The sequence below is a fragment of the Gorilla gorilla genome, chromosome 3 (genome assembly GCF_029281585.2).
Source record: "Gorilla gorilla gorilla isolate KB3781 chromosome 3, NHGRI_mGorGor1-v2.1_pri, whole genome shotgun sequence".
NCBI lineage: Eukaryota > Metazoa > Chordata > Mammalia > Primates > Hominidae > Gorilla > Gorilla gorilla.
The window spans coordinates 153,967,126-153,983,357 of record NC_073227.2 but is presented as its reverse complement, the minus strand read 5'-3'; positions in this window follow the sequence as shown (position 1 = coordinate 153,983,357).

Below are 16,232 nucleotides of genomic sequence, written 5' to 3'. Positions count from 1 at the left end.
CACCCCACCTCAAGTAGGGCCCAGTGTCTGTTGTTCTCTTGTTTCCATGCCTGCTCAGTGTTCAGCTCCCATTTAAAAGTGAGAACATGCAATATTTGGCTTTCTGTACCCGCATTAATTCACTTAGCATAGTGGCCTCTAGCTGCATTCACGTTGCCTCAAAGGACTTGATTTCATCTTTTCTATGGCAGATTATTATTCCATGGTGTATACGTACTAGTTTTTTTTTTTCCTACTCCACCATTGACGAGCATTTAAGTTCATTCCAAGTCTTTGTTATTGTGAAGAGTGCTGTAATAAGCACATGTTTACACGAGTCTTTAAGGTAGAACAATTTATATTTCTCTGGGTATAGAGCCAATAATGGGATTTCTGGGCCCAGTGGTAATCCTGTTTTAAGTTTGAGCAATCTCTAAACTGCTTTCCATAGTGGCTGAACTAATTTACATTCCCACTAGCGGTGTATAAGCATTCCCTTTTCTCCACAACCTCACCAACATCTGTTATTTTTTGACTTTTTAAAATAGCCATTCTGACTGGAGTGAGATAGTATTTCATTGTGATTTTGATATGTCATGTGTATTTCTTCTTTTAAAAGGTGTTTGTTAATGTCTTTTGCCCATGTTTTAATGGGGTTGTTTGCTTTTTGCTTGTACATTGGTTTAAGTTCCTTATAGATGCTAGATCTTTGTCAGATGCATAGTTTGCAAATATATTCTCCCATTCTGTACATTGTCTGTTCGTTCACTCTGTTGATAGTTTCTTTTGTTGTGGAGAAGCTCTTAAGTTTAATTAGATACCATTTGTCAAGTTTTGTTTTTGTAGAAATTTCTTTTGGCATCTTCATCATGAAATCTTTGCCATTCTGCCTGGTGTGAGATGGTTTCTAATTGTGGTTCTTATTTGCCTTTCTATAATGATCAAAGATTTTGAACATTTTTTCATAGGTTTGTTGGCCACATGTATGTCATCTTTTGAGAAGTGTTAGTTGTCAGTTTTTAATGAGGGTGTTTGGTTTTTGCTGGTTAATTTGTTTGAGTTTCTAATAGTTTCTGGATGTTAGACCTTTGTCAGATACATAGTTTGCAAATATTTTCTTCCATTCTGTAGGGTGTCTGTTTACACTGTTGATAGTTTCCCTTGCTATGTAAAAGATCTTTCATTTAATTAGGTACAACTTGTCTATTTTTTTTTCTTTGGCCAGGCACAGTAGTTCATGCCTGTAATCCCAGAGTTTAGGAGGTCGAGGTCTGAGGATCACTTGAACCCAGGAGTTCAAGACCAGCCTGAAGAACACAGAGATACCCTGTCCCTATTAAAAAATTTTAAAAATAGCCAGGCATTGTAGCACACACAGAAAATAAAAATTAGCCAGGCATTGTGGCATATGCCTTCAGCCTACTTAGAAGGCTGAAGTGGGGGGATTGCTTGAGCCCAGGAGATAGAGGCTACAGAGGCTGCAGTGGGCAATAATTACACCACCTCACCCCAGCCTGAGTGACAGAGTGAGACCTTGTCTCTCAAAAAAAAAAAAAATGGTTTTGATGCCATTCCTTTTGGAGTCTTTGTTAGGAAGTCTCTACCAGGGCCTATGTCCAGAATGGTATTTTTAGTCTTTGTTATGAAGTCTCTGCCAGGGCCTATGTCTAGAATGGTATTTACTGGGTTTTCTTTAGGGATTTTTATAGTTTTAGATTTTACATTTAAGACTTTAACCCATCTTCAGTTTATATTTGTATATACTGAAAGGAAGGGGAACAGTATCAATCTTCTGGATATGGCTAACCAGCTGTCCTAGAACCACTTATTGAATAGCGTCCTTTCTCCATTGCTTATTTTTGTTGACTTTGTCAAAGATAAGATGGCTGCAGATGGAGCTTTATTTCCAAGTTCTCTATTCTGTTCCATTGGTCTGTGTGTCTGTTTTTGTACTAGCAACATGCTGTTGTGGTTACTGTGGCCTTGCAGCATAGTATAAAGTTGGGTAGTGTGATGCCTCTGGCTTTGTTCTTTTTGTTTAAGATTACTTTGTCTAATTGGGCTCCTTTTTAGTTCTACATGAATTTTAGGATTTTTTTTTCAATTCTGTTAAAAATGTGTTGGCATTTTGATAGGAATAACATTGAATCTGTACTTTGGGCAGTATAATCACTTTAACTAAATATTGATTCTTTCTATCCATGAGTATGAAATGTTTTTCTGTTTGTGTCATCTCTGATTTCTTTAAGCAGTGTTTTATAGTTCTCCTTGTAGAGACATTTTACCTCTCCAGTTAACTCTGTTCTTAGGTAGTTTATTCTTTTTTCAGTTATTGTGAATGAAATTACATTCTTGATTTGGCTGTCAGTTTGGACATATTGATATATAGAAATGCTACTGATTTTTGTAAATTTATTTTGTATCTTGAAACTTTGCTGAACTTTTTTTTTATCAGATGTAAAAGGCTTTGGACAGAGACTATGGTGTTCTCTAGGCATAGAAACATCATTAACGAAGAGAAATAGTTTGACTTCCTCTCTTCTTACTTGGATGTCTTTTAGTTCCTTCTCTTGCCTGACTGGTCTGGCTAGGACTTCCAGTATACGGTGAATAAAGGGTGAGAGTGGGCATACTTATCTTGTTCTGGTTCTCAGGGGGAATGTGTCCAGCTTTTGCTCATTAAATATGATGCTGGCTGGGGGTTTGTCACAGATGACTCATTATTTTGAGGTATGTTCTTTTGCTGCTTAATTTGTTGAGTGTTTTTAACATGAAGAGATGTTAAATTTTATCAAAAGCCTTTTATCTATCTATTGAGATGATTGTGTGATTTCTCTTTATGTGATGAATCATAGTTATTGATTTCTGTGTATTGTATCAACCTTGCACCCCCAAAATAAAGCCTACTTGGTCATGATAGATTGGCTGTTTGATGTGATGCTGGATTTGGTTTGCTAGTATTTTGTTGAGGATTTTCACATCCATGTTCATCGGAAATATTGGCAGGAAGTTTTCATTTTTTGGGGGGTGCTTCTAGATTCTAGTGTTAGAATGATGCTGGCCTCATAGAATGATTATAGAGGAGAGTTCCTTCTCCTGAACTTTTTTTGGGGGAATAGTTTCAGATTCCCCAAATAGATTTGTATCAGATTTTTACAATATATATGGTAGAATTTGGCTGTGAATCCTTCTGGCCTAGGCCTTTTCCTGGTTGACAGCTATTTGTTACTGATTTAATTTCCAAACTTCATATTGTTCTGCTCAGTGTTTTATTTTCTGTTTCAAGATTGGGAGGTTGTATATTTTCAGGAGCTTATCTATTTCTTTTAGGTTTTCTAGTTTGTGTGGATAGAGGTGTCTGCAATACTCTTTGAGAGGTTTCTCAATTTCTGATGGGTTAGTGGTAATGTCCCCTTTGTCACTTCTGATTGTGTTGATTTGGAATGTTTTCTTTTTTTTTAATTATTAGTCTACCTAGGGGTGTATTATTCTTATTTATTTTTTCAGATAGAAAACTTTTGGTTTTGTTGATTTGTTGTATATTTTTGGTCCCTTAATTTTATTCCATTCAGGTTTTATTTTGATTATTTATTTTCTTCTGCTAGCTTTAGAGTTGGTTTACTCTTGTTTACTCTCAATCCTCTAGGTGTAATATTAGTTTGTTAGCTTGACTTTTTAACTGTTTAATTTTGGATGTAGTTATTAGTGCTATAGACTTCCCCTTAACACTGGTTTAGCTGTGTACCAGAGATTCTAGCAGGTTATATCTTTGTTGACATCTGTTTTGAATAATTTCATGGTTTCTACTTTATTATATTGTTTACTTAAAAGTCTTTCAGGAGCATATTTTAAAATTTATATGTAATTGTATGGTTTTGAGAGATCTCTTTGACATTGTTTTCTATTTTTATTGCACTGTATTCTGAGAGTGTGGTTAGTATGAGTTTAATTATTTTTAATTTGTTTCAAAGAATTGCTTTGTGGCCAAGTGTGTAGTCAATCTTAGAATATGTGCCATGTACAGAGAAGAATAATGTATATCCTGGTGATGTTGGATGAAGTGTTCTGTAGATGTCTATTAGGTCCGTTTGGTCAAGTGTCAAATCTGGGTTCTGAATAACTTCATTAGTTTTCTTGCTCAATGATCTGTCTAATATTGGACAGTGGAGTGTTGAAATCTCCCACTATTATTGTATTGTTATCTAACTATCTTTGTAGGTCTCTAAGAACTTGTTTTATGAATCTGGGGCTCCCATGTTGGGTATATATATATTTAGGATAGTTAAGTCTTCTTATTGAATTGAACCGTTTATCATTACATAATTCCCTTCTTTGTTCTCTTTTCTTGTTGATGCTGTAAAGTCTGTTTTTTCTGAAATAAGAATAGCAACCCAAGCTCTTTTTTGTTTTTCACTTGCTCAGTAGATTTTTCTCTGTCCCTTTATTTTGAGTCTATGGGTGTCATTGCATATGAGATGGATCTCTTGAAGGCAGCACACAGTTGGGTCTTGTTTCTTTCTACAACTTGCCACTCTAAAATTTAAGTGGGGTGTTTAGCCCATATATGTTCAAGGTTAATATTGATATGTGTGTATTTCATCCTTTCATGCTAGTTGGTTGTTATATAGAATTTATTGTGCAGTTATTTTATAGTGTCAATCGTCTATGTACTTGTCTATATGTCTTTCATCTATGTGTCCTTGTGGTGGCTGGTAACACTCTTTTGTTTCCATATTCAGTTTTCCATTAAGGACCTGTTGTAAGGCAGGTGTGGTGGTAGCAAATTCCTTAGCATTTCTTACTCTGAAAAGGATTTTATTTCACCTTCATTTATGAAGCTTAGTTTGGTTGGATATGAAATTATTGGTTGCAATTTATTTTCTTTAAGGATGCTGAATATAGGTCCACAATCTTTTCTGGCTTGCAAGGTTTCAGTTGAAAGGTCCACTGTTAGCATGATGGGGTTTACTTTGTAGGTAACCTGCCCCTTCTTTCTAGCTGCCTTTTATATTTTTTCTTTCATGTTGACCTTGAGGAAACTGATGAATATGTGTCTTGGGTATGGTTGTCTTGTAGGGTATTTCACAAGGCTTCTCTAAATTTCCTGAATTTGAATGTTGATCTCTCTAGTGAGCTTGCCGAAACTTTTATGGACACTGTCTTCAAATATATTTCCAAGTTGCTTGCTCTTTCTTCCTCCCTTTCATGGATGCCAAGGAGTCATAGGTTTGTTTTTTTTACATAATCTCATATTTCTCAGAGGCTTTGTTCATTATTTATTCTTCATTTTTTGTCTGATTGAGTTGATTCTAAAAGCTGGTCTTTGAGCGCTGACATTCTTCCCTCAGCTTGGTCTAGTCTGCTGTTAATATTTCTGAGTGTATTATGAAATTCTTGCAGTGAGTTTTTCAGGTCTATTAGATAAGGCTGGTACTTTCTTTTTTTACTTTGTTTGTTTGTTTTTAATTTTCATTTTTATTTCTTCTAAAAAAAAACGCAATATGTGTGCAGAATGTGCAGGTTTGTTATGTAGGTATACATGTGCCTTGGTGGTTTGCTACACCTATTGACCTATCTTCTAAGTTCCCTCCACTCACCCCCCCCATCCCCCAACAGGCCCTGGTGTGTGTTGTTCCCTGCCTTGTGTCCGTGGGTTCTCGATATTCAACTCCCACTTATGAGTCAGAACATGCACTGTTTGGTTTTCTGTTCCTGTGTTAGTTTGCTGAGGATGATGGCTTCCAGCTTTATACATGTTGCTGCAAAGGACCTTTATCCATGTTCCTGCAAAGAAGACCATGTATAGCCAAGACCATCCTAAGCAAAAAGAACAGAGCTGGAGGCATCATGCTACCTGACTTCAAACTGTACTAGAAGACTACAGTAACCAAAACAGCGTGTTACTGGTACCAAAACAGACATATAGACCAATGGAGCAGAACAGAGACCTCAGAAATAATACCACACATCTACAACCATCTGACCTTCAATGAACCTGACAAAAACAACCAATGGGGAAAAGATCTCCTATTCAGTAAATGATGCAGGGAAAACTGTCTAGCCATATGCAGAAAACTGAAACTGGAAACCTTCCTTACACCTTATAAAAAAATTAACTCAGAATGGATTAAAAACTTAAATATAGGACAAAGGTTCCAAGATGGTCAAATAGGAACAGCTCCAGTCTACAACTCCCAGCATGAGCGATGCAGAAGACAGGTGTTTTCTGCATTTCCAACTGAGCAAACAGCACACTAGGATATTTTATCCCGTGCCTGGCACGGAGGGTCCCACGCCCACGGAGCCTCACTCACTGCTAGCACAGCAGTCCGAGATTGAACTGCAAGGTGGTAGCAAGGCTGGGGGAGGGGCGTCTGCCATTGTTGAGGCTTGAGTAGGTAAACAAAGTGGCTGGGAAGCTCGAACTGGGTGGAGCCCACTGCAGTTCAAGGAGGCCTGCCTGCCTCTGTAGACTCCACCTCTGGGGGCAGGGCATAGCTGAAGAAAAGGCAGCAGAAACTTCTGCAGGATTAAACGTCCCTGTCTGACAGCTTTGAAGAGAGTAGCAGTTCTCCCAGCACACAGTTTGAAACCTGAGAACTGACAGACTGCCTCCTCAAGTGGGTCCCTGAACCCCGAGTAGCCTTACTGGGAGACACCTCCCAGTAGGGGCCAACTGACACTTCATACAGCCAGGTGCCCCTCTGAGATGAAGCTTCCAGAGGAAGGATCAGACAGCAATATTTGCCATTCTGCAAAATTTGCTGCTTTGCAGCTTCCACTGGTGATACCCAGGCAAACAGGGTCTGGAGTGGACCTCCACCAGACTCAAACAGACCTGCAGCTGAGGGTCCTGACTGTTAGAAGGAAAACTAACAAACAGAAAGGGCATCCACACCAAAACCCTATCTGTACTTCACCATCATCAAAGACCAAAGGTATATAAAACCACAAAGATGGGGAGAAACCAGGGCAGAAAAGCTGAAAATTCTAAAACTCAGAGTACCTCTTCTCCTCCAAAGGAACACAGCTCCTCACCAGCAATGGAAAAAAGCTGGATGGAGAATGACTTTGACGAGTTTAGAGAAGAAGTCTTTAGGCGATCAATAATAACAAACTTCTCTGAACTAAAAGAGGATGTTTGAACCCATCGCAAAGAAGCTAAACACCTTGAAAAAAGATTAGACGAATGGCTAACTGGAATAAACAGTGTAGAGAAGACCTTAAGTGACCTGATGGAGCTGAAAACCACAGCAAGAGAACTACATGACGCGTGCACAAGCTTCAGTAGCGGATTTGATCAAGTGGAAGAAAGGGTATCAGTGATTGAAGATCAAATGAATGAAATGAAGTGAGAAGAGAAGTTTAGATAAAAAAGAGTAAAAAGAAATGAACAAACCTCCAAGAAATATGGGACTATGTGAAAAGACCAAATCTACGTCTGATTGGTGTACCTGAAAGTGACGAGGAGAATGGAACCAAGTTGGAAAACACTCTTCAGGATATTATCCAGGAGAACTTCCCCAACCTAGCAAGGCAGGCCGACATTCAAATTCAGGAAATACACAGAACACCACAAAGATACTCCTTGAGAAGAGCAACTCCAAGACACATGATTGTCAGATTCACCAAAGTTGAAATGAAGGAAAAAATGTTAAGGGCAGCCAGGGAGAAAGGTTGCATTACCCACAAAGGGAAGCCCATCAGACTAACAGCAGATTTCTCAGCAGAAACTCTACAAGCCAGAAAAGAATGGGGGCCAATATTCAACATTCTTAAAGGAAAAAATTTTCAACCCAGAATTTCATATCCAGCCAAACTAAGCTTCATAAGTGAAGGAGAAATAAAATCCTTTGCAAACAAACAAATGCTGAGAGATTTTGTCACCACCAGGCCTGCCTTACAAGAGCTCCTGAAGGAGGCACTAAACATGGAAAGGAAAAACTGGTACCAGCCACTGCAAAAACATGCCAAATTGTAAAGACCATCAATGCTAGAAAGAAACTGCATCAACTAACAAGGAAAATAACCAGCTAACATCATAATGACAAGATCAAATTCACGCATAACAATATTAACCTTAAATGTAAATGGGCTAAATGCTCCAATTAAAAGACACAGACTGGCAAATTGGATAAAGAGTAAAGCCCCATCAGTGTGCTGTATTCAGGAGACCCATCTCATGTGCAAAGACACACACAGGCTTAAAATAAAGGGATGGAGGAATATCTACCAAGCAAATGGAAAACAAAAAAAAAGCAGGGGTTGCAATCCTAGTCTCTGATACAACAGACTTTAAACCAACAAAGATCAAAAGAGACAAAGAAGGCCTTTACATAATGGTAAAGGAATCAATTCAACAAGAAGAGCTAACTATACTAAATATATATGCACCCAATACAGAGCACCCACATTCATAAAGCAAGCCCTTAGAGACCTACAAAGAGACTTAGAGTCCCACACAATAATAATGGGAGACTTTAACACCCCACTGTCAACATTAGACAGATCAATGAGACAGAAAGTTAACAAGGATATCCAGGAATTGAACTCAGCTCTGCACTAAGCAGACCTAATAGACATCTACAGAACTCTCCACCCCAAATCAACAGAGTATATATTCTTCTCAGCACCACACCACACTTATTCCAAAATTGACCAGATAGTTGGAAGTAAAGCACTCCTCAGCAAATGTAAAAGAACAGAAATTATAACAAACTGTCTCTCAGACCACAGTGCAATCAAACTAGAACTCAGCATTAAGAAACTCACTTAAAATTGCTCAACTACATGGAAACTGAACAACCTGCTCCTGAATGACTGCTGGGTACATAACAAAATGAAGGCAGAAATAAAAGAAATAAAGATGTTTTTTGAAACCAATGAGAACAAAGATACAACATACCAGAATCTCTGGGACACATTTAAAGCAGTATGTAGAGGGAAATTTATAGCACTAAATGCCCACAAGAGAAAGCAGGAAAGATCTGAAATTGACACCCTAACATCACAATTAAAAGAACTAGAGAAGCAAGAACAAACACATTCAAAAGCAAGCAGAGGGCAAGAAATAACTAAGATCAGAGCAGAACTGAAGAAAATAGAGACACAAAAAACCCTTCACAAAAATCAATGAATCCAGGAGCTGGTTTTTTGAAAGGATCAACAAAATTGATAGACCACTAGCAAGACTAATAAAGAAGAAAAGAGAGAAGAATCAAATAGACACAATAAAAAATGATAAAGGGGATATCACCACCGATCCCACAGAAATACAAATTATCCTCAGAGAATACTATAAACACCTCTACACAAATAAACTAGAAAATCTAGAAGAAATGGATAAATTCCTGGAAACATACATCCTCCCAAGACTAAACCAGGAAGAAGTTGAATCCGTGAATAGACCAATAACAGGCTCTGAAATTGAGGCAATAATTAAGAGCCTACCAACTAAAAAAAGTCCAGGACCAAACGGATTCACAGCCGAATTCTACCAGAGGTACAAAGAAGAGCTGGTACCATTCCTTCTGAAACTATTCCAATCAATAGAAAAAGAGGGAATCCTCCCTAACTCGTTTTATGAGGCCAGCATCATCCTGATGTGAAAGCCTGGCAGAGACACAACAAAAAAAGAGAATTTTATACCAATATCCCTGACGAACATCGATGCAAAAATCCTCAATAAAATACTGGCAAACTGAATCCAGCAGCACATCAAAAAGTTTATCCACCATGATCAAGTTGGCTTCATCCCTGGGATGCAAGGCTGGTTCAACATACACAAATCAATAAACGTAATCCATCATATAAACAGAACCAAAGACAAAAACCACATGATTATCTCAATAGATGCAGAAAACGCCTTTGACAAAATTCAACAACCCTTCATGCTAAAAACTCTCAATAAACAACATATTGATGGGACGTATCTCAAAATAATCAGAGCTATTTATGACAAACCCACAGGCAATATCATACTGAATGGGCAAAAACTGGAAGCATTCCCTTTGAAAACTGGCACAAGACAGGGATGCCCTCTCTCACCACTCCTATTCAACATAGTGTTGGAAGTTCTGGCCAGGGCAATCAGGCAAGAGAAAGAAATAAAGGGTATTCAATAAGGAAAAGAGGAAGTCAAATTGACTCTTTTGCAGATGACATGATTGTATACTTAGAAAACTCCATCGTCTCAGCCCAAAATCTCCTTAAGCTGATAAGCAACTTTAGCAAAGTCTCAGGATACAAAATCAATGTGCAGAAATCACAAGCATTCCTATACACCAATAACAGACAAACAGAGAGCCAAATTATGAGTGAACTCCCATTCACAATTGCTTCAAAGAGAATAAAATACTTAGGAATCCAAGTTGCAAGGGATGTGAAGGATCTCTTCAAGGAGATCTACAAACCACTGCTCAGTGAAATAAAAGAGGACACAAACAAATGAAAGAACATTCCATGCTCATTGATAGGAAGAATCAATATCATGAAAATGGCCATACTGTCCAAGGTAATGGATAGATTCAATGCCATCCCCATCAAGCTACCATCACAGAATTGGAAAAAACTACTTTAAAGTTCATATGGAACCAAAAAAGAGCCCACATTGCCAAGACAATCCTAAGCCAAAAGAACAAAGCTGGAGGCATCATGATACCTGACTTCAAACTATACTATAAGGCTACAGTAACCAAAACAGCATGGTACTGGTACCAAAACAGAGATATAGACCAATGGAACAGAAGAGAGGCCTCAGAAATAATACCACACATCTACAACCATCTGATCTTTGACAAACCTGACAAAAACAAGAAACTGGGAAAGGATTCCCTATTTAATAAATGGTGCTGGGAAAACTGGCTAGCCATATGTAGAAAGCTGAAACTGGATCCCTTCCTTACACCTTATACAAAAATTAATTCAAGATGGATTAAAGACTTAAATGTTAGACCTAAAACTATGAAAACCCTAGAAGAAAACCTAGGCAATACCATTCAGGACATAGGCATGGGCAAGGACTTCATGACTAAAACACCAAAAGCAATGGCAACAAAAGCCAAAATTGACAAATGGGATCTAATTAAACTAAAGAGCTTCTGCACAGCAAAAGAAACTACCATCAGAGTGAACAGGCAATCTACAGAATGGGAGAAAATTTTTACAATCTATCCATCTGACAAAGGGCTAATATGCAGAATCTACAAAGAACTTAAACAGATTTACAAGAAAAAATAAAACAACCCCATCAAAAACCGGGCACAGGATATGAACAGACACTTCTCAAAAGAAGACATTTATGCAGCCAACAGACACATGAAAAAATGCTCATCATCACTGGCCATCAGAGAAATGCAAATCAAAACCACAATGAGATACCATCTCACACCAGTTAGATGCTGATCGTTAAAAAGCCAGGAAACAACAGGTGCTGGAGAGGATGTGGAGAAATAGGAACACTTTTACATGTTGGTGGGACTGCAAAATAGTTCAGCCATTGTGGAAGACAGTGTGGCAATTCCTCAAGGATCTAGAACTAGAAATACCATTTGACCCAGCCATCCCATTACTGGGTATATACCCAAAGGATTATAAATCATGCTTCTATAAAGACACATGCACACATATGATTATTGCAGCACTATTCACAATAGCAAAGACTTGGACTCAACCCACATGTCCATCAATGATAGACTGGATTAAGAAAACGTGGCACATATACACCATGGAATACTATGCAGCCATAAAAACGATGAGTTCATGTCCTTTGTAGGGACATGGATGAAGCTAGAAACCATCATTCTAAGCAAACTATCACAAGGACAGAAAACCAAACACTGCATGTTCTCACTCATAGGTGGGAATTGAACAATGACAACACTTGGACACAGGGTGGGGAACATCACACACTGGGGCCTGTCATGGGGTGGGGGGAGGGGGGAGGGATAGCATTAGGGGATATACCTAATATAAATGACGAGTTAATGGATGCAGCACACCAACATGGCACATGTATACATATGTAACAAACCTGCATGTTGTGCACATGTACCCTAGAACTTAAAGCATAATAATAACAATAAATTAAAGAAAAAAAACTTAAATATAAAACCCCAAACCATAAAAACCCTAGAAGAAAATCTACACAACACCATTCAGGACATAGGCATGGGCAAAGTCTTCATGATGAAAATGCCAAAAGCAATTGCAACAAAAGCCAAAATTGACAAATGGAATCTAAACTAAAAATCTTCTATACAGCAAAAGAAACTATCATCAGAGTGAACAGGCAACTTACAGATTTGGAGAAAATTTTTGCAATCTACCCATCTGACAAAAGTCTAACATCCAGAATTTACAAGGAACTTAAACATATTTACAAGAAAAAAGATCCCCATGAAAAAGTGAGTACAGGATATGAACAGACACTTCCTAAAAGAAGACATTTATGTGGCCAACAAACATATGAAAAAATGATCAAGATCGCTGATTATTACAAGGTTGATACTTTCTTAAAATGGCTATTTTTGTTTTTCGGGGTTTATATTATTTTATCAAATTCCTTTGATTCTTTGCATTGGGTTTCAACTGTCTCCTGAGTCTCAATGATCTTTGTTACGATACAGATTCTGAATTCCATGTTGGTCATTTTAGTCATTTTGGTCTGGTTATAAACCGTTCCTGGGGAATAGGTGCAGTTTTTTGGAAGCAAGAAGACACTCTGGCTTTTTGAGTTTCTGGGATTCTTATACTAGTTCTTTCTCATATGTGTGGGCTGGGGTTAAGTTCCTTTAATCTTTGAAGTTGTTGTCCTTTGAATGGGGCTTTTTGCAAATGTATTCTTTGATGCTTTTGAGTGTTTGACTGTGTTAGATTTTGCACTCACTAGATTGGCTTAATTTCTGGATGATTTCAGGGGGACAAAGCTTAGCTCAGCACTCCTGAGCTGTGTGATCTTACACTGGAGGGTTGAGAACTGGCCCACAGCTCTGTTCTCTGGCCCTCGAGCTTAAGCACCTGCTGTGCTGGAGAGACAGAAATGTTCCTGGTCCACTGGCAACAACACTCTGGTTGGCGGGGGCAGGGGTGCTGGCAAGAATGCTTCTTTGGCGCAGTGATGGCTAATATAAGCAAAATGGTGGGAGGTGGCTGCAGGCAAGTGCATGTTGGCAAAGTCGTGGAGGGAGGCTGTGGATGCATGTGAGCCAGTGGAGGCCCATCTGCAGAACCTCTCTGACAGGAGGGGTTACTTGTGGAGGAGCTATGGCAGTGGCCTCTGGGAAGCACCTTGTTGGGCATCTGAAACTGCCACAAGTGAATGCGACCAGGCAGGGGCCTGGGAGAGGCTAGCAGACAGAAGGACACTCAGATCAGACTGGCCCCATCCCAAAGGCAAGAGGGCCCTGTTCTGTCCAGATCTGACAGTCAACAAAGGGCAAAGCCACCTAGAGGAATGTGGCAAGACTTGGGAGATGGGTGTCCCTGGCAGTGCTCCACTTCAGCCATTCCTGCATCAAATCCTCTGGGTTCTCCACTGGCTGGAGTCCTGTTCCTTCCAACTCTCCAAGCAGCTTTTTCTGTCTGCTCAAATGTCTGTGAGGGTCATGGGGTCTCCTGCAGCTAGGATTCTGGAAGTCCATGGTGAGGGTGGGCCACTCCACACCTTTCAAACTCACACCTTTTTCAGGAGTCACTTGAGCCCAAGAAGGAGTCCTGGTGGTTGACAACCCCATACAATGTTCCTAGCTTTCTCCCACTTCAGTGCAGGGTCTATGTTGTCCCTGTATCCACTCTCAATGCCTTCCTTCCATAGATCTGTCCAGAGTGTGCTGGTCTTCTTGGTAACCTGGTCTCTCACTGGAAGAAGATATTCCTGGCTGCATCTAGTCAGCCATCTTTGTTTCCATCAATTTTTCAACATCCTTTTTCAAACTACATTTTGCTATCTAACACACTAGAAAATCTTCTCCAACTCTTTTATGCCTATCCCCACCCCAAACAAGATTAGCCTTTTTCACTGTGATCTTCTGTTTGTATCTGTGATTACCCAATATCCTGTATTCCAGATAAGGATTGTTGCAAACTGATGTTCAACCAAATGTAATTCAATGATGAAGGTCCTTAAGTCCTCCTTATCTTCTTGCCTTGAATTTAGGCATTCCCTAAATTTCTAAATGTGATTCTCTTTTTTTCGTTTTGTTTTCTTCTTTGGAAAAATTGTGCATTTCTGTGATTTCAATTTTTAAAATTTACCATCAGGCTTCAAGTGAGCTGACTAGAATCATTTCATACTCGCCTCTCCAGTAGAAAGAAGTAAAATAGTGAGTAGATAATCACACTTTGAATAGCTCACCCAAGGTAAACACAGTAATTCAATAGAACAGTGACAGGAAATGCCTAAAGCAATGTAGGAGAGGAAAGGAGGCAGCATGGTCATCCAAGACTGGCTGCAGCTGAGACTGACTCCCCAATGTGGACAAAGGGTAAGTGAGAGAACCTCAGTAGTCCACATTCCAACTGTGCACTCCTGCAATCTTAGCCACAGGGGAGCCCCTCAATCCTTGCGGGCTGTGAATTTAACATTGGAACATGCTAAGAGATTGTGCAATGGCACTGTGCCAGGAAGAGATCTCATGCTGGGTTCTATACACTTGCTAAAACCTCAGCAGCTAACATAAGGTGCCATTTTACAGCCGTGTCCTCAATAGAGTCCACACAATCCTAGGGCCCAGTGGCACTGGGGCTGAGGCTCAAGAGAAGCAAGGGCTGCTGCCCCTGGAGCTGAGGCATGGGCAAGGCACAGACTGCTGCAGCTTGGGCTGAAGTGCAACTTAGACATGGGCTACTGCCATAGGAGCGGAGGCGCAAGCATTACAGCACTGAGGCCTAAGCTGTATGTTAATTCTACATGTTCCAGGCTAGAGTGCTACCGGTGAATGTAGCTCCACCCTCCTCAGTGGCAAGGCAGCAAAACAGCTGTTACTATCCCCTCACCTGAACATTCTTCTGGTGGCTGGGGAATAGTCTTGACCTTCCCAACACAGCTAGCACTTGCATATGCCTTTGGGATGCCTGAGAACAACCCCACCTGACTTGGCTTCATACCCCACACATTCCAGGACATACAGTCTAGGGGCCAGAGGATTGCTCAGCCCAGTCAACCACCATTGGCACATAACCATTTCTCCTGGCGGATGGAGGATGGGACTACCCACCCTGCTGCCACCACCACAGTTTACACCTATCTGAACGTGCCACCTGCTGGCCTGGAGACTGGCTTGCTCAGCCGATTACAGTCACTGCGAACACAAAAACACATTACTTGGGAGCCAAAAGGCCAGTGGCCACTACCACTAACATTACCCTGCTAAACTTGGCAGTCCAGAGGCCAAAGAACACATCTACCTGCCCAGCACACCACTGCCACCATTGACTTCTGAGTAAGGATCTGGAAGCCAAAGAATAGACTTGCCTGGACCCACTACACATACAACACATACACCACTCGGAGGCCCAAAAGACAGGTACACTTAGCCAACCACTGCCACCCCCCATGTCCCAAAAACTGGCCTATGTGGTATCCCCATCTCCAGTAAAACGTCATTGCAGCATCCACTAATAACCACAACTATGCTACCAAAGAAATTACAAGACAACCCTGAATCTGTTTACTGCAAAAGAAATTATATATATAGTACACCAATTTGTGCACCCAGAATCAAAGTCACACTGTCCTACCCAACCAATACCACAGACACATCTTTAGGAAGTTGTTTGCCCTTGTGAAAAAAAAAAAAAAAAACTGAAAAATTGGAAGAAGCAACCATTTCACCAGATGCACAGATACCAACATAAAGACATAAGACACATGAAAAAGCAAAGAAATATGACACCTCCAAAGGAATACAATAATTCTCCAGCAAAAGATCTCAATCAAAAACAAATTTTAAAAATCCCAGAAAAAGAATTCAAATATTTACACTAAAGAATTTCAATGGGATGTAAGAAAATTCTGATAAACAATAAAAATAAAATAGAAAAACAGTTCAGGATGTAAAGAGAAATTCACCTAAGAGACAAATATCAACAATATATTGGATTTTTGTATAATGCAGCTAGAAGAGAGGACATGAATTGCTACCAACCTATAGAAATGATAAATACTCAAGGCGATTGCTATCCCAAATACTCTGACTTTATTATACGTTTTATGCACGTAACAAATACTCATATGTATACCATAAATATGTAAA